This window comes from Lithobates pipiens, unplaced genomic scaffold (genome assembly GCF_037356315.1).
Source record: "Lithobates pipiens isolate NorthernLeopardFrog02 unplaced genomic scaffold, aLitPip1_a1.2 Scaffold_22, whole genome shotgun sequence".
In the NCBI taxonomy this organism is placed as follows: domain Eukaryota; kingdom Metazoa; phylum Chordata; class Amphibia; order Anura; family Ranidae; genus Lithobates; species Lithobates pipiens.
Genome location: NW_027507784.1, coordinates 339,812,063 through 339,830,829, shown reverse-complemented (window position 1 = coordinate 339,830,829; position 18,767 = coordinate 339,812,063). Strand labels below are relative to the sequence as shown.

General features: G+C 43.8%; 1 protein-coding gene across 1 annotated transcript in view; it reads left to right on the top strand.

Moving 5' to 3' along the window:
• LOC143925088 (contactin-associated protein-like 5) overlaps window positions 1-18,767 on the top strand; it is a 613,155-nt gene that overhangs the window by 188,517 nt on the left and 405,871 nt on the right. The gene's annotated exons all lie outside the window — the stretch shown is intronic.

The following is an 18,767-nucleotide window of genomic DNA, read 5'->3' as shown; positions in this document are numbered from 1 at the left end:
ATATATATATATATATATATAGAATACAATAAAATCTATTGTGTATATATATATATATATATATATATATATATATATATATATATATATATTTTTTACATTTTGAATAATGTATGGCTAAAATGTGGTGCATTTCCAATGTCCGTTCTTGGATGCACAACAAGAACAAAATGTTTATCAGTAATTTTTAAACAGAAATTATACTGAAGTATGTATATTTGTTTTTCATTTATTTTATTGTATTCTATTTATTTATTTTGATATAGTGATATATATATCTATATATATCTATACATATAAATATGTATATATACAGTATATATATATATATATATATATATATATATATATATATATATATATATATATATATATATATATATATATATATATATATATATATATATATATACTGTGAGGGGTAAGCTCGGTAGCGGGTGTGTGTGACCCCCCTGGATGGGTTCACAACACAAAGTCAGGCACAGCAGACAGCGGTGTAGGTGCAAAAAACAAAAGATCCGGTTTATTTAGGCTACATGCAGTGATACATATAACAGCCAAACAAAATAAAACAAGAAAATAAATCCTGGTCAGCTTGACCTCTAACTACACACGTAGACTCCCTGTCTAACAACTGGGTGCAGCCTTGTGCTGCCCCAGTCCCTGTCCCTATTGTAGGGGTTTGCCACACAGGCGTTAACTCACCGCACAGAACAGATCTCAGACTCCCCAGTCTATACACACAAAACTGGTTCCAGGATGGAGCATCTCCCTATGCATGCTGGGTTTTTTTGTAGAGGTCTTAATGAGCCCACTTACTACAGCTGGGCTCATTAACTCTTCCCCTCTAATTGTAAAAGTCTGCATACAGCCTGAATCTAGGACACACATATTTCCCATCCTGAATACAACCAGGTGATTTTACCTGCGTGCTGCCACATACCTCCCCCTCTTGTTTCAACCTTGGAGTTGTAACACAAGCAGCCAGACACGCATGTATCCGAGACAAAGCATCCACATTCCCCATTTTAACACCAGGGCGATGCTTAACTGTAAAGTTAAATTCCTGTAGGGCCAGGAACCACCTATTTACCCTTCTATTGGTCTCCTTGTTCTGAGCCATCCACTTTAAAGGAGTGTGATCTGTCACCAGGTCAAAGTGCCTACCTAGCAGATAGTACCGAAGGGAATCTAGAGCCCACTTCACTGCTAAACATTCCTTCTCAATCGTGGAGTAATTTACCTCATGGGACTTCAACTTCCTGCTGAGGTAAATGACTGGGTGCTCTTCCCCGTTCCAGACCTGGGATAACACTGCTCCTAACCCAACGTCTGACGCATCAGTTTGTACCACGAAGTCCTTAGAGAAGTCTGGTGAGTACAACACTGGCTGGCTACATAAGGCTGTTTTTAAGGACTGAAATGCTTCTTCAGCCTCTGGGGACCATTTAACCATAACCGACTCTTTCCCTTTTGTCAGGTTGGTGAGGGGCACAGCCTGAGAAGCAAAATAGGGAATGAATCGTCGATAATAGCCAGCGATTCCCAGAAAGGCTCGTACCTGTTTCTTGCTGTTGGGACGTGGCCAACTCTGTATGGCCTCGACTTTATTGACTTGGGGTTTTATCACCCCCCTCCCAATAGTGTACCCAAGATATTTGGCCTCCTCCTGTCCAATGGTACACTTCTTTGGATTGGCCGTAAACCCAGCTTCCCGGATAGAGTCTAGGACTGCTTGTACTTTTGGCAAATGTGAGACCCAGTCTGTGCTATGGATAATCACATCATCCAGGTAAGCTGCAGCATATTTCTGATGGGGCCTCAGAATCTTATCCATTTTCCGCTGGAATGTTGCCGGTGCATTCTGTAACCCAAACGGCATTCTCTTATATTGGAATGCCCCATCTGGGGTTACAAACGCAGTTTTCTCCTTGGCCGACTCGGCCAGGGGAATTTGCCAATACCCTTTGGTGAGATCAAGAGTTGTCATATATCGGGCTGTTCCCAGCCGGTCAATCAACTCATCTATACGTGGCATGGGGTAGGTGTCAAATTTTGTAACTTTATTTAATTGTCTAAAATCGTTACAAAATCGCCAGCTCCCATCAGGTTTGGGCACTAGTACGATAGGACTGGACCAGTCACTCTGGGACTCCTCTATCACACCCAATTCCAGCATCCTTTGAACCTCCCCACGTATCGCCTCCCGTCGGGCCTCAGGTATTCTATAAGGTTTTAGTTTTACCCTTTCTCCTGGCGGGGTGATAATGTCATGCTCTACGCCAGATGTTTGTCCCGGCAGCTCAGAGAAAATCTCTTTGTTACGAAGTACAAACTCTTTAACCTCCTGTTGTTGGGGTTTCGATAAGGTGTCTGCTATTCCAACCTCAGGAACTAAGCAAACAGGCTGTGCTTGTGACAAAGTCTCCGCGACTAGGGATTCCCTATCCCTCCAGGCTTTCAGCAGATTGACGTGATAGATCTGCTCCGGCTTTCGCCTTCCTGGCTGTCTAACCCTGTAGTTCACCTCACTAATTTTTTCAATTACTTCGTATGGACCTTGCCATTTGGCCAGAAATTTGCTTTCAACCGTAGGGACTAGCACCAAGACCCTACCCCCCGGGGAAAAAGTACGGGTCTTGGCCCCACGGTTGTACACTCTCTGCTGTGCTAACTGCGCTTGGGTTAAATGTTCCTTTACAATTGGCATTACCTGTGCAATTCTATCTTGCATCAGGGCAACATGCTCAATCACACTCCTGTGAGGAGAACTCTCATTTTCCCAAGTTTCCTTGGCGATATCCAGCAGCCCTCTTGGGTGTCTCCCATAGAGCAACTCGAAGGGTGAGAAACCCGTAGAGGATTGGGGTACCTCCCTAATGGCAAACATCAGATAGGGTATTAGACAATCCCAATTCTTTCCATCTCTATCCACCACCTTCTTTAACATTTGTTTTAGGGTTTTGTTGAATCTTTCAACCAACCCATCTGTTTGGGGGTGATACACAGATGTACGCAATTGCTTCACTTTGTACAACTTGCATAATTCTTTCATAACCCGGGACATAAAGGGTGTACCTTGGTCCGTAAGCAGTTCCTTACAAATACCCACGTGGCTAAAAACAAGAGATAGCTCTTTGGCTATGGTTTTGGCCGAGGTATTTCGGAGAGGAATTGCTTCCGGATAACGGGGGGCATAGTCCAATATAACCAAAATGTACTGATGCCCCCTGGCGGACTTCATTATCGGACCTACCAAATCCATTGCGATCCTTTCAAAGGGGACCTCAATGATAGGAAGAGGTACCAGCGGGTTACGGAAATGTGGCATAGGTGCCGTCTTCTGACACACAGGGCAGGAGGAACAATACTTTTCTATTTCCTTCATGACCCCAGGCCAATAGAATCTCTGCAATACCCTCTCTCTGGTTTTCTCTGTCCCCAGATGACCTCCCAGAATGTGTCCATGAGCCAATTCTAACACCAACTTCCTGTAAGGTTTGGGCACTACAAGTTGCTCAATGGTTTCTTCTGCCCTTTGAGCCACTCGATACAGCAGGTCCCTTTCCATAGTGAAGTAAGGATAAGGGCAAGTCTTATCTGGGTTCACTAACTCGCCATCTATTTTCACCACATTTTCCCGTGCCTTTATTAGGGTGAGGTCTTTTAACTGTTCTGTGGCAAAATTTTCCCTGTGAACCTCAAGATCCGAAAACTCCACAGACGGCATGTTTTCATCTGAGGATGTTGGCTCCTCCCCAGTTTCTCGAGTTTCCCCCGCCAATACCGACAAGGGAAATTCAGGAGAGTCCTCACCACTCCCAGAGGAATTCTGGTCATCTTCCTGGTTTATAGGGGCACCAGTGGGGGGCTCAGGACAATCCCAGAGTTCCCAGAATTTTGGAAAATCCCTTCCCACAATAGCATCATGTGGTAAGTGAGACACTAACCCCACCTGATGAGAGAGGTTACCTTTGGGGGTCTCAAAAAACACTGAAGTTACAGGATACTCTCGGGTGTCCCCATGCACACAAATAACAGCCACCCTGTTCTTCCCAGAGACCTCTGTAGTAACTAATTCAGCTTTTATCAATGTTACCAGGCTACCTGAATCTAGCAACACATCAACATGTCTACCATTAATACACATTTTACATAAATGTCTCTCAGGTCCCCGAATGGCAGTGCATGCAACTGTCGCAAACAGCGACTGACGTCTCTCCCTTATAAAGTCACATTGCATAGGCTCATCCACAACTGGGCAATTGGCTGCAATATGTCCCTCTTGCCGGCAGCGGTAGCAAATAATCTTTTTCACTGTCTCTTGCAGCATGGGCTTCCTGGGCTGCTCCCGCCAGACCTTAGGTAGAACTCCCAGTCATTTTTGTCAGTAAACGGCTCACACCAAAGGATGCGGTATTATTGTAACCACTTGCTTCATTGGTCTGCGGACGTTGCTGTATCAATGTCTCTATTTGCTGTTGAAAGCTCTGCTCTTGCTTCTGCAACAGGTCTATGAAGCGGGCTTCAGATCGCTGCTGGGCTTGTTGCTGAGCTTCCAAACTCTGCTGCAAAGTTGCATTTATCTGCTGCTGATTTGCATTTGTCTGCTGCTGGGCTTGTTGCTGAGCTTCCATACTCTGCTGATGAGCTTTCTGCTGGGCTGCAAGGCTCTTTTGTAAAGCCGCATTTGTTTGCTGCTGATTTGCATTTGCTTGCTGCTGATTTGCATTTGCTAGAGCCAGCTGTCTCAGTATCTCCTCCATGCTGGCCTTTTAAAAATTTTTTTAAAAAAAACTGCCAAAATTCTCCACCAACTGTGAGGGGTTAGCTCGGTAGCGGGTGTGTGTGACCCCCTGGATGGGTTCACAACACAAAGTCAGGCACAGCAGACAGCGGTGTAGGTGCAAAAAACAAAAGATCCGGTTTATTTAGGCTACATGCAGTGATACATATAACAGCCAAACAAAATAAAACAAGAAAATAAATCCTGGTCAGCTTGACCTCTAACTACACACGTAGACTCCCTGTCTAACAACTGGGTGCAGCCTTGTGCTGCCCCAGTCCCTGTCCCTATTGTAGGGGTTTGCCACACAGGCGTTAACTCACCGCACAGAACAGATCTCAGACTCCCCAGTCTATACACACAAAACTGGTTCCAGGATGGAGCATCTCCCTATGCATGCTGGGTTTTTTTGTAGAGGTCTTAATGAGCCCACTTACTACAGCTGGGCTCATTAACTCTTCCCCTCTAATTGTAAAAGTCTGCATACAGCCTGAATCTAGGACACACATATTTCCCATCCTGAATACAACCAGGTGATTTTACCTGCGTGCTGCCACAAAATATATATATAGATATATAGTAGTCAATTACTTCCAAAGATACTTACAAAACAATGTAGATAATCTGAATAATTGATGTGAGATTGGGAAAAATGGTCCAGTTTGATTTTTTGCCCCAACACGGAGGGTAAAGAAATTCCACTTCTTTGTGATGGATATGATGGAAATGCAACTGTATAAAGGTCTGGTCTCTTGATTGATTGAGTTTGTTGGGCATGTATAAGTGAGGATCATTCAGATCACTGGTCAAGCCCCATCCACTTCTCACCTGGATATCCTATTGGGTTCACTCAGCTTCTACCGAGCTGCCTTTGAGCACGTTCCCATACCATATTCTAATAAGACACAAATACAGAAAGTTTGCCCTTGGAACTTTGAATGAGGTGCGACACTGGTATCGATGAAATAAAGAACAGATTTATTGGTTCACACAAGATCTATCTACAGTAGCCACAGACAGAGGACAGGTTAATGATTTGACTCGACGCATTTCGTGAACAACAGTTCACTTCCTCAGGGGCTGATGCAAACTTGATATTAATAAGGTAAAATCTGTATACTGGAGAAGCTAAATGAATTGTATAGGGTCAAAACGTTAAAAGAGCCAACATATTGTGCTCATACGCTGTATTCAACTAAATTCACATTTAGGAGAAATACTTAACCAGACCACAGATCAGTGCCTCTTCTTTGGGACTTAAAAATGTATAGGATGGGGAGGTAACTGGATTAAGGTATGTTTTTTTTTTTGATTGATTGGGTTTGTTGGGAACGTATTAGAGGGACTCACTCGGGTCTCTGGCCAAGCAGCATCCACCATTGAGCAGAAGACATCATTGGGTTCAGTCAGCTTCTAGTTAGCTGCCTTCAATCAAATTACCACACTAAGAACACTTAGGCCCCTTTCACACATGCCCGTATTATGTCCGTATTTCATCCATCCGTTTGCGGATGAAATACGGACATACATGCATCCCTATGGGAAAGCGGGTGTCTGCGGATAAACATCCGCAGACACCCTCTATCGTCCACCTCCGCTATTGTCCGATTCTGCAGACGGAGGAAAATCCTATTTTTCTATCCGTCTGCAGAGCTGATCGGATGAACACTGACAGACGGCACGTGTTCATCCCATCCCCCATAGAGGAGAGCGGAGAGCTGACAGGGCGGTCCCTGCACAGTGTGCCGGGACCGCCCTGTTATCCGCCGGCTCAGCGGGCACAACGGAACGATCCCCGCTGAGCAAGTGGATCATCATGGGGTGGATCATTACTGATCCGTCCCGTGTGAAAGGGGCCTTAAGACCCCTTTCACACCAAGGGCATTTTGCAGATGCTATAGCGTTAGAAATAGCGCCTGCAATCCGCCCTAAAACAGCTGCACCATTATGTGTAGTGTGAAAGCCCGAGGGCTTTCACACTACAGCGGTGCGCTGGCAGGAAGTCAGGAAAAAGTCCTGCCAGCAGCTTCTTTGGAGTGGTGTGTTTACTGCTCCTCCACCGCTGCCCCCCATTGAAATCAACGGGGCAGCGCTGCAATACTGCCGGCAAAACGCCGCTATTGCTGGCGTTTTTAACCCTTTCTCGGCCGCTAGCGGGGATAAAAGCGTCCCACTAGCGGGCGAAATGCGGCGCAAATCCGACGGTGGTGTGAAAGGGGTCAAACTAGGCTGGAGACCAGCGATCCAACAACACACCTTTGTTATCCAAGATCTGGCAGAATAAAAGCTATTAAAGTGGGAGTAAACCCTCCTATCGTTTTTCAGCCATGAAAGCTGCCATCTTTGCCTCTGTTTAATCTACAACTGCCATGATGCTGCACATGTGATCAGTTTGGACAACAGCCATTGGATGGTTTGACAGTATGATTAAGAGCACAACCAATGGGAATGTTACATTTCCGACAGGTGCCAGAAATGAAACTTTTTTATAGATGGGTTTACTTCCCCTTTAAAGAGGAAGTAAACCCTGATGGGTTTACTTCCTCTTTTTTTCCCTGCAAAGGTAAAGCATAATGGACTACTATGCATCGCATAGTAGCTCATTATGTGTCACTTACCTGCCACAGGAGCCAGCGAAGTCGCCGCTGTCCCCTGTAGTCCGCCGCATCCATCTTGCTGGTGGCGTCTCGCAGCTCTGCCGAATGACAGCGGCGAAGCCGCGATGACGTCACTCCCGCGCATGCGCACGGGAGTCGCGTCTCGCAGCTCCGCCGCTGTCATTCGGCGAAGCCGCGATGACGTCACTCCCGCGCATGCGCACGGGAGTCGACAAATTAGGCAGCTCCATTCTTGGACTTGCCGCGTTTAGTGCGCCTGCGCGCCGCTGTCTACGGCGCATGCGCCGTAGACAGCGGTGCCCATTTTCGGGCAAATATCTCCTAAACCATATAGGTTTAGGAGATATTGCTTGGACCTACAGGTAAGCCTTAATCTAGGCTTACCTGTAGGTCAAAGTGGTTTGTAAGGGTTTACAACCACTTTAATAGCACGATATACTGCCTGCAGATGTTCACATACATTCCACAGTGCATTCTTGTTGTGTAGCTTAATATATCCTATTATTATTTTAAACAATGCAAACTGCTGAAGGAATAAGTGATATTTTATACTTTAAGAAGCCGAGCGGCTCCAGTCTTACTCTTAGTGCAGACTCGTTTTTATTTAATGGGAATTTGAAGAATTTGCTAATTATTTCCAACATATGTGCTGCTGGAATTGTGTTTATCTGTTCTGTTTACAAAAGTGGAAGGAGGAAGGTGTTGGGTTGCTATGCAGCTCATTGTCTGCCTTGCCGTTCGCTAAGTAGGCTCAAAGAAGCATTAGCATTCCTGAATAGCTGCAATATCACTCTTCATATTTCAGAGTGGCGTGCAGCGTTGGCCATTTATGGTACAGTTAGAAGGAGGCAGAACTGATGTGACTCTATAACTAGACATTAGCTATGGGTTGATGTGTGGCTCAGCAGGCCTGATAGCTACATGAACTTCCCCTAATCGTCTGGGTGGCTTGTCAAAGCAACCAGCAGAATGCATTGGGTTTGCTTGGTTGGTGGCTAGTTGGTTATTAGTTCTCTCTGGCCAAGACCCAGAATTCTTCTTAATATTAAAGTGGACCCTTCACTAACTTTACAAAACTGCATAAATACATTACTGAGATGTCACAATATCCAGCAACAGAATAAAAAAAAAAAAAAATAGCTGTCATTGACCTCTAGATATTGACGTTGCCTAGGCTGAGATGAGGCCATCAGGCTGCAACATTGGAACTTTGTAGCATGTCACAAGGTGAGAGCCTGCAAAGGGGGCTAATCAGATATTTATCAAAACATCCAAGAACTGCACAGGTACCAAGACTTACATAATGAGGTCATCCCTGAGCTGACATCTCAGTCCAGCAAGTAGATGACAACCTTGGATGGTGGCTGAACAAAGATGGCTTTATCCTTCTGGAAAGAAAAGCAGGTGAAGGCAGTGTCAAGGCGAGTACCGTGACCTCCGTGACGTAAGTGGGCTTAGCAACGTAACTGTTGCTAAGTCCACTTTAAGTTGGATGACACTAGCTATAGAATGAAGGTGACACTCTATTATATTGCAGTTCAGCACTACTTGAACCAAAATATTGGGGTTAGACTTCCAAAAGCTGGTCCTGAACGATAATCTGTTTCAAGTGTACAAATGTATTAAGAATGACCTCTAGTGATAACTAAAGATCTATATAGAGGGATCAGGACCTCCTTCCACCTGCTGGTGACCCCTCTAGTGATATAAAGATCTATATAGATGAATCAGGATCTCTTTTCTCCGGCCAGTGACCCCTCTAGTGATATAGAGATCTATATAGAGTAATCGGGGCCTCCTTCATTCTGCTGGTGGTCCCTCTAGTAATATAAATATCTATTAAGAGGGATCAGGACCTTCTTCCTACTGCTGGTGACCCCTCTAGTGATATAAAGATCTATATAGATGAATCAGGATCTCTTTTCTCTGGCTGGTGACCCCTCTAGTGATATAAAGATCTATATAGAGTAATTGGGGCCTCCTTCATTCTGCTGGTGACCCCTCTAGTGATATAAAGATCTATATAGAGGGATCAGGACCTCCTTCATTCTGCTGGTGACCCCTCTAGTGATATAAAGATCTATATAGATGAATCAGGATCTCTTTTCTCCGGCTGGTGACCCCTCTAGTGATATAGAGATCTATATAGAGTAATTGGGGCCTCCTTCATTCTGCTGGTGACCCCTCTAGTGATATAAAGATCTATATAGAGGAATCAGGACCTCCTTCCTCCTGCTGGTGATCCCTCTAGTGATATAAAGATCTATATAGAGGGATCAGGACCTCCTTCCTCCTGCTGGTGACCCCTCTAGTGATGTAAAGATCTATATAGATGAATCAGGACCTCTTTTCTCCTGCTGGTGACCCCTCTAGAGATATAAATGTAGTGCACTACCCCCTTAGGAGCTGCTGATTTTTTTAATTTTACCTTATGCCAGCTTGTTCCATTTCCAATCCTCCCATGTGATTCCATAAAAGTAGCACTTCACACTCTGAACTTTTTAAATGGCTTTATTTGGGACACATTTGTAGGGCAATAGAATGAAGCATATGAGATGCCCCGTTGAATCCCATATTTGAAATAGAAAAGGGAAATATCAAATTGTAACCGTAGCTTTGTAGATTAAATTCCCCTGTTAGTGATCCTTCTCTGATTTCTGAAGTACACTCTCACTATGGGCAGGTGAGCATCACTCTGAATAATGCCATGGAAGTTGAAACTTAAAGTCCTAGGCCTCAGTACCTATTTCCTTGACTTGCAGTGTCCAACCTCCTCCACTAACCCCGAGAAGTGTTTCCTACTGTGGTCCTTGGATATACTGCAAAGAATTTCTGAATAGCTCCACTGGGTTTGCACTCCCTTTGCACTCTCCCAACAACAGTCCATGTTCTACTCACAGAAAGCTGTTCCCAGTATTCTTTTTCCGCTTAGTTGCTACTTCCTCCTGCGTGACATGATGACTCCTGCTCCAGGGAACCCGACCTTGGCCTCCCTAGAGTCGCTTTCGGCTATCTGGCTGCGGGATCTCTGAACTTCCGGGCTTTCCATCCTCCTCCCCAGAGGCATTGCGGTCTCTGAACCCCCAGGCCTCCGGTCCTGAACCTCTGGACCTCGAGCCCTTTTCTGGAAAATCCCCCCCGGTGACATGTGACCCCCCCCCTTTTTAAGAGAGACTGCCTTTCAGACCACAAACATTATTGGTCACTTTTCTCACATGGGGTTTCCTGCCACTCACGTCTCAGCCCATCCTCTCTTGCTAGCAGAGTCCACACCCAAGCAGAGGAGGTCACACCCCCCTTCTACTCTATCACTCTATCACTCTCAACCCTGAATAAACAACCAGGCCCAGTAAAAAAACACATAGTCCTGGTTAAATTTACCTATCAAAAACACCACTAAGTATCTACCAAAATGGTAGGGGAGCTACATAAAGATCTATATAGAGGAATCAGGATCTCTTTTCTCCGGCTGGTGATCCCTCTAGTAATATAGAGATCTATATAGAGTAATCAGGACCTCCTTCATTCTTCTGGTGATCCTTCTAGTGATATAAAGATCTATATAGAGGAATCAGGACCTCCTTCATTCTTCTGGTGATCCTTCTAGTGATATAATGATCTACTGTATATAGGGGAATCAGGACCTCCTTCCTCCTGCTGGTGATAACTAAAGATCTATATAGAGGAATCACAACCTCCTTTCTTCTGATGGTAATCCATCTAGTGATACAAAGATCTATATAGAGGAATCACCACCACCTTCCTCCTTTTGGTGGTCCCTCTAGTGATATAAAGATCTATATAGAGGAATCAGGATCTATTTTCTTCCGGCTGGTGACCCCTCTAGTAATATAGAGATCTATATAGAGTAATCAGGACCTCCTTCATTCTTCTGGTGACCCTTCTAGTGATATAAAGGCCTACATAGAGGAATCAGGACCTCCTTCCTTCTGCTGGTGACCCCTCTAGTGATATAACGATCTACTGTATATAGGGGAATCAGGGCCTCTTTCCTTCTGCTGGTGATAACTAAAGATCTATATAGAGGAATCACAACCTCCTTTCGTCTGATGGTAATCCATCTAGTGATACAAAGATCTATATAGAGGAATCACCACCACCTTCCTCCTTCTGGTGGGACCTCTAATGATAGTGATATTACTAGTGATATCTAAAGATCTATTAGGGGAATTGGGACCTCCTACCTTTTGAGGATTCCTATAGTGATGCGCCCCATTAAGAACACTTTTATTTATCCCAACTTGAATTAAAGTCTTATTGATCCCTTAAAAAGTTAGCTTTGGTCCTAACACCTCAGGGTTGATTTACTAAAGGCAAATAGACTGTGCACTTTGCAAAGTGCAGTTGCTCCAGAGCTTAGTGAATGAGCAGAAGCTCTGCTGACATCAATCGTCCAATCATTTGCAAGCAAAAATGATTTTTTTTTTTTTCATTTTCAATGCACGTGATTGGGTATTCTCTGCAAAGTGAAGTTTTACCTCTTTACTAAGACCTGGAGCAACTGCACTTTGCAAAGTGCACAGTCTACTTGCTTTTAGTAAATCAACCCCTTTTGTCTTTCCCGCATTTAACCCCACTGAAGTTAAGTATCATTAGCTGAATCACATTCCGTTTCTATATAGCTAATTATCTGACATCGGCATCAATTCGTATTCAGGCAGTCAAGGTGCAGGGAAATTAGCCGGTGGAGTCTAGCAAAGATCAGGAACTCCATTTAGCAGAAATGATGGTGTATAGCATATAAATATATAAATATTCCAGAATGGTTAGTAGGATGCAATCTGCGGGAGATTGTTCTGTCACATCCATTTAACTGACAGCTGCAATTTATGTGGAAAAAAAAAAAACACGCCGTTAGCTTCAGACGGCAAGACTTATTGTGAGCGGAATGGCAAATGTATCTGAGATGTTAATATCACACTTCGGTATCAGAAGGTCCTTGGCCCCGTCAACATCTTAATGGCAGAGCAGATGTTTGCAAGGCCATCAAGGAAATAAAAGACGTTACCGAGTTCTCTGTTGTTGTTTTTTTTTTTTTTTCTGGAAACTATGTATATGTAGTTTCTTATATCTGCTGTTTCATCTAGTCACAGCTCTGAAATGACAGGAAGTATTTTTTTTAAAGGAAATAAAGATGGAAAGTATGACAGCTTAAAGAACAACATGTACCTTCATCCAAGCTCCACATAAAAACACCAACGATATTATAGATGTAAGATTTGAAAGCAGTATGGGATTTTGCAGCAAATATTATCTTTCGTGATCAAATTGCATCCGTTATGTGTTTGCATTGGTTAGCTCAAACCGCCATGCTGCGGCAGCTGGAGAAAAACAGATAACAAGAAAGCCTGTTGAACTAATCAACTCTTATTGGCTCCCACATTTAAAGTGCGACTGCACCTTTGGCACAGTTACATCTATATTGTACTGTCCCCAAGGCAAGATGTCACCCAGGAAGCCATAGAGCTAATTCTACAAATCTTCTGAGCGGGCCTACGTATGTGCAGGACCCTCTCCATTCCCACTGAGCACAAACTCTCCATAGGCCTGAATAGAGAGCAGCTTGAAGGCTTCAGTGGTGATATCTCGCTGAATTATGACTGGCCATTACAGTTTTAAATGTATTGTTATTTCAAAGGTTGTTTTCCGGCATTTGTAAATCCTCAGCTTTCATTAAAATATTATCTGGTGATCCCACCATGAAGGTCCTTGTTCGGGCACTTCGTGTTTTAGGGTGACGTCACTCTGCCCTGTCTCCCAATTGGGCATTGTCACCAAAGCCATCGGCGGTGCCACCTCTGTCTCTTATGAGCCATTTCTCTCTCTTTGTTTCTCTCTCTTTGAGTCATCTCTTTCCATTACTCTCTGTCGAGTCTCTTTCTCTCAAGTCTCAATCTCTGTCTCTCGACTTATCTCCTTCTCTTTTTTGAATCATCTCTTTCTCTCTTTCTCACTCTCTGGAGTCATCGTTCTCTCTTTCTCTCTCTCTCTCTCTCTCTCTCTCTCTCTCTCTCTCGCTCATTTCTCTCTTTCTCTTGAGTCATAGTTATCAAATTTTTGAGTGATAATTCTCACTTTAGTCATCGCTCTCTTGCTAAATTAATCTCTCTCTCAGGTCACCTCTCTCTCTCTTTGTTGAGTCATCTCTCTTCCTTAAGTGATATCTCTCTGTGTCTCTCTCTGTTATCATCTCTCTCTCTACCTTTCATGAGTTATACCTCTCTCTTTGTCTTGAGTCAGCTCTCCTGAGTCATTGCTCTCTCTTGAGTCTTCTTTCTTTCTTGAGTCTTCTCTCTCTCTCTCTCTCTCTCTCTCTCTCTCTCTCTCAAGGCATCTCTCTATCTTAAATCATCTCTCTCTCTCATCATCCCGTCCCCTTCTTCTTGAGTCATATCTCTCTTTGTCTTGAGTCTTCTCTCTCTCTCCAGTCATTTCTCTGTCTTGAGTCATCTCTTTCCCAGGCCATTTCTCTCTCTCTCTGTATTAAGTCATCTCTCTCTCTCTCTCTTTCAAGTCACTTCTGTCTCTTGACCCATCACTCTCTCTCTCTTTTTTCTTCCAGGTCATCTTTATTTTTTGAGTCATCTTTCTCTCTTCCTTTCTTAAATTATATCTGTCTCTTAAGTCTTCTCTCTGACGTTATCTCCCTCTTGAGTCATATCTCTCTCTTTCCTAAATTGTTTCTATCTCTTGAGTCTTCCCTCTCTCTCAAGGCATCTCTCTATCTTAAATCATCTCTCTCTTTGATCACCCCGCCCCCTCTTTCTTGAGTCATATCTCTCTTTGTCTTGAGTCTTCTCTCTATCTCTCAAGTCATTTCTCTGTCTTGAGTCATCTCTTTCCCAGGCCATTTTTCTCTCTCTCTCTTATTTCATCTTTCTTTATCTTTAGTCATCTCTCTCTCTCTCTCTCTCACACACACTTTCTTGAATCATATCTATCTCTGGTGACTTCTCTGTCTCTCAAGTCATTCCTCTCAAGTCATAACATCTTTCTACCTTGAGTCATCTCTCTCGCCATCTCTTTCCACCCTTGTCTTGAGTTTTCTCTCTCTCTCAAGTCACTTCTGTCTCTTGAACCATCTCTCTCTCTCTCTCTCTTCAAGGTCATCTTTCTCTCTTCCTTTCTTAAATTATATCTGTCTCTTAAGACTTCTCTCTGATGTTATCTCTCTCTTGAGTCATATCTCATTCTTTCCTAAATTGTCTCTATCTCTTGAGCCTTCCCGCTCTCTCATCTCTCAAGGCATCTCCTTATCTTGAGTCATCTCTCTCTCCCCTCATCTCTTTCTCCCCCTTTATTGAGTCAGGTCTCTCACTCTCTTTTTCTGTCTTGAGTCTTCTCTCTCTCTATCTCTTTCTCTATTTCGTCATCTCTCTCTCCCCCTTTCTTGAATCATATCGCTCTCTTGAGACTTCTTTGTCTCTCAAGTTATCTCTCTTGAGTCATATCTCTCTCTTTGTATTGAGCATATCTCGCTTGAGAATACTCTCTCTGAAGGCATCTATCTATCTAAAGTAATCTCTCTCTATAGTCATCTCTTTCTCCTCTTGTCTTGAGTTATCTCTCTCTCTCTCTCTCTCTCTTTCACGCTATTTCTCTCTATTGAGTCCTATCACTTTATCTCAAGTCATTTCTCTCTCTTGAGTCATATTTCTCTCTTCCTTTCTTGAATCATATACATCTCTTAAGTCTTCTCTCTCTCAAGTTACCTCTTTCTTGAGTTATATCTCTCTCTTTCATGAGTCTTCTCCCTCAGCATCTCTCTATCTTGAATTATCTCTCTCTATCTCTCTCCCCTCATCTCCTTACCCCCATTTATTGATTCATATCTTTCTCTTTCTTGAGTTTTCTTTCTCTCTCCCCTAATATTTTTTGAATCATATCTCTCGAGTCTTCTGCCCTTCTCTCGAGTAATCTCTCTCTCTTTCTTGAGTCACCACCTTGTCTCTTAAATCTCTCTCTCTCTCTCCTGAGCCATCTCTTTCCCTTGAGCCTTTTCTCTGTCTCAGCTCATCTCTCTCTCTCCCATTCTTGAATCATCTCTCTATATTGAGTCTTCACTCTCTCTTGCTTTCTTGAGTCATATCTCTCTCAAACCTTCTGTCCTTCTCTCAAGTCATCTCGCTCTCTTTCTCAAGTCATCACCTTGACTCTGCGAGCCATATCTTTCTCTTGAGTCTTCGCTCTCTCTCTTTTTCTTGAGTCATCTATGTGTCTCTTGAATTATCTCTCTCTCTCTCATCTTCTCTCTCTCTTTCTTACATCATCGCTTTGTCTCTTAAATTATCTCTCTCTATATCTTGCTGTGTCTCTCTCTCTCTCAATCTCTCTCTCTCTTTCTTGAGTCATCTTTGTCTCTTGAATTTTCTTTCTCTCTCTCTCTCTCTCTCTCTCGTCTCCTCTCTCTCTCCTTCTTGAGTCTTCTCTTTGTCTCTTGAATTACCCCTCTCTCTCTCGTCTCCCCTCTCTCTTTTTCTTGAGTCATCTTTGTCTCTTGAATTTTCTTTCTCTCTCTCTCTCTTGAGTCTCCTCTCTCTCTCCTTCTTGAGTCCTCTCTTTGTCTCTTGAATTATCTCTCTCTCTCTTGAGTCTCCTCTCTCTCTTTCTTGAGTCATCTTTGTCTCTTGAATTTTCTTTCTCTCTCTCTCTCAAGTCTCCTCTCTCTCTCCTTGAGTCTTCTCTTTGTCTCTTGAATCATCTCTCTCTCTTGAGTCTTCACTCTCTCTCTCTCTCTTTCTTGAGTTATCTTTGTCTCTTGAATTTTCTTTCTCTCTCTCTCTCGTCTCCTCTCTCTCTCCTTCTTGAGTCTTCTCTTTGTCTCTTGAATTACCCCCCTCTCTCTCTCGTCTCCCCTCTCTCTCTTTCTTGAGTCATCTTGGTCTCTTGAATTCTCTCTCTCTCTCTCTCTCTCTCTCTCTCTCTCGTCTCCTCTCTCTCTCCTTCTTGAGTCCTCTCTTTGTCTCTTGAATTATCTCTCTCTCTCTCTTGAGTCTCCTCTCTCTCTCCTTCTTGAGTCTTCTCTTTGTCTCTTGAATTCTCTCTCTCTCTCTCTCTCTCTTGAGTCTCCTCTCTCTCTTTCTTGAGTCATCTCTTTGTCTCTTGAATTATCTCTCTCTCTCTCGTCTCCTCTCTCTCTCTTTCTTGAGTGTTCTCTTTGTCTCTTGAATTCTCTCTCTCTCTCTCTCTCTTGAGTCTCCTCTCTCTCTCTTTCTTGAGCCACCTCTTTGTCTCTCGAATTATCTCTCTCTCTATGTCTTGCTGTCTCTCTCTCTCTCTCTTGAGTCTCCTCTCTCTCTTTCTTGAGTCATCTCTTTGTCTCTTGAATTATCTCTCTCTCTCTCTCTGTCTTGAGTCTCCTCTCTCTCTTTCTTGAGCCATCTCTTTGTCTCTTGAATTATCTCTCTTTATGTCTTGCTGTCTCTCTCTCTCGCGCTCTCCCTCTGCTGAGTCCGGATTGTGAGTGAAATGTAGTCGATTATTCATGGCCGCCAATGTGTCAGAGCACCGTTACATTTAAAATGAAAGGCAATGATTCTCAGGACAGGTGATGTCTAAATATTTATGCAGTGAAGTCTGCAGAGCTGATGGCATTTCTCAAGTTGTTAAAAATTCGAGAACAAGTTCAGATCTAGAGAGTCCACATCAAACAACTGATGGAAGTTTTCTGTTCTTTGTTCATAATTAACACTTTTTCTTAGAAATTTTGGCTAACGCTTTGAAGCTAAACTTCAGGTAGAAAAGGAAAAAAAGAAACAAATGCAATTACAGAATGTGTAAAAAAAATGTACTTTTATAATGTAACTGGTGGGAAAATCAGACTTTGATTTAATGTTAGCAGGCAGGGGGGAATGGCAGTACTCAGGGCTAGTGATGGACGAACGTTTCGCCCGGCGGTCGTTTCGCGGCGAATTTCCGACATTCGCGGTCCGCACGTTCGAACGCCTTTTTCCGTCGTTCGCCGCGGCGGACTTACGTGTTTAATGTATACAAGAACTTTAACCTTTGGTGACACGTTTATCATGTGATACAGGACAGCCAATTGAGACATGACAGCACATGGACACTTGGACATTCCCCCTAACCTATAAATACACCCGATCCGGTGGCCATTTTACATTCTTTCTTCTGTTACGATAGGGACAGGTTCCTGTGTGGAGTAGGGAGAGATAAACCACTAGCTATTTGGTACACAAAAGTTCTTTTCAGGACTGGTATAGGTGTTAGGTGTTGATAGGTTTGCTGTGCTGCTGATTCTTGCAGCAGCCTGAGTGTCTTTTGTTAGTTTAGAGAAAGGGAAAGGACGGTGTATGCTACAGGGACAGCCAGATTAGTCTTTCATCATCATCATCATCATCATCATCATTAGCTGTTACTATCAAGGTCCACAAAAGAGCTGTTCCAGTAACCACTAATCGTTCTCTTTTTTTGCCAATTTGTATAGGGACAGGAAGGAAGCAGTGTTGTCAGGCAGTGAGGGTAATTTTAAAGACTTGCTGTTATTATTAGTTCCACAAAGGTTCTTTTCAGGACTGGTATCAGTGGTACAGTAATAGGCTTGTACATGTATAATATTCTTTCTTCCAAATATAGAAAGGATATTATACTTGACTGCTGCCCTTCTGCTGCAGTCTGCTAAACATTCACAACTCACTTGTTCCACAAAAGTTCTTATAAGGACTGGTAACTTGGTATAGGGTGCTACGGTACATAGGCTTGAGTGCGGTACAGTCTGCTGTTCTGTAAGGACCGCTATCGGTCCACAATAGATAGGGTTGACGTGCACCACTGCTGACCGCTGCCCTATACTGCAGCAGTCCTTCAGCGGTATAGGGACTGACGTACAGTCTGCTCACTTCCTTGACCCAAAAAAGCACACCGTACTATATGCCCCTACCCTCCTCTTTGAAGAGGTTGAGCGGTGTCATATTTCTACTGGGGCTGCTTATGATATCCCTGTGCTGTGCTGACTTCCTCCTGGGGGTTCTTATTATGAAGGGATCACACTATCCCTGTGCTGTGCTGACTTCCTCCTGGGGGTTCTTATTATGAGGGGATCACACCATCCCTGTGCTGTGCTGACTTCCTCCTGGGGCTGCTTACGGTGCTGCTGTCAGTGCTGTATGTCACGGTGCTGCTGTCAGCGCTGTATGTCACGGTGCTGCTGTCAGCGCTGTATGTCACGGTGCTGCTGTCAGCGCTGTATGTCACGGTGCTGCTGTCAGCGCTGTATGTCACGGTGCTGCTGTCAGCGCTGTATGTCACGGTGCTGCTGTCAGCGCTGTATGTCACGGTGCTGCTGTCAGTGCTCTGTATTACGGTGCTGCTGTCAGATGCCTCTA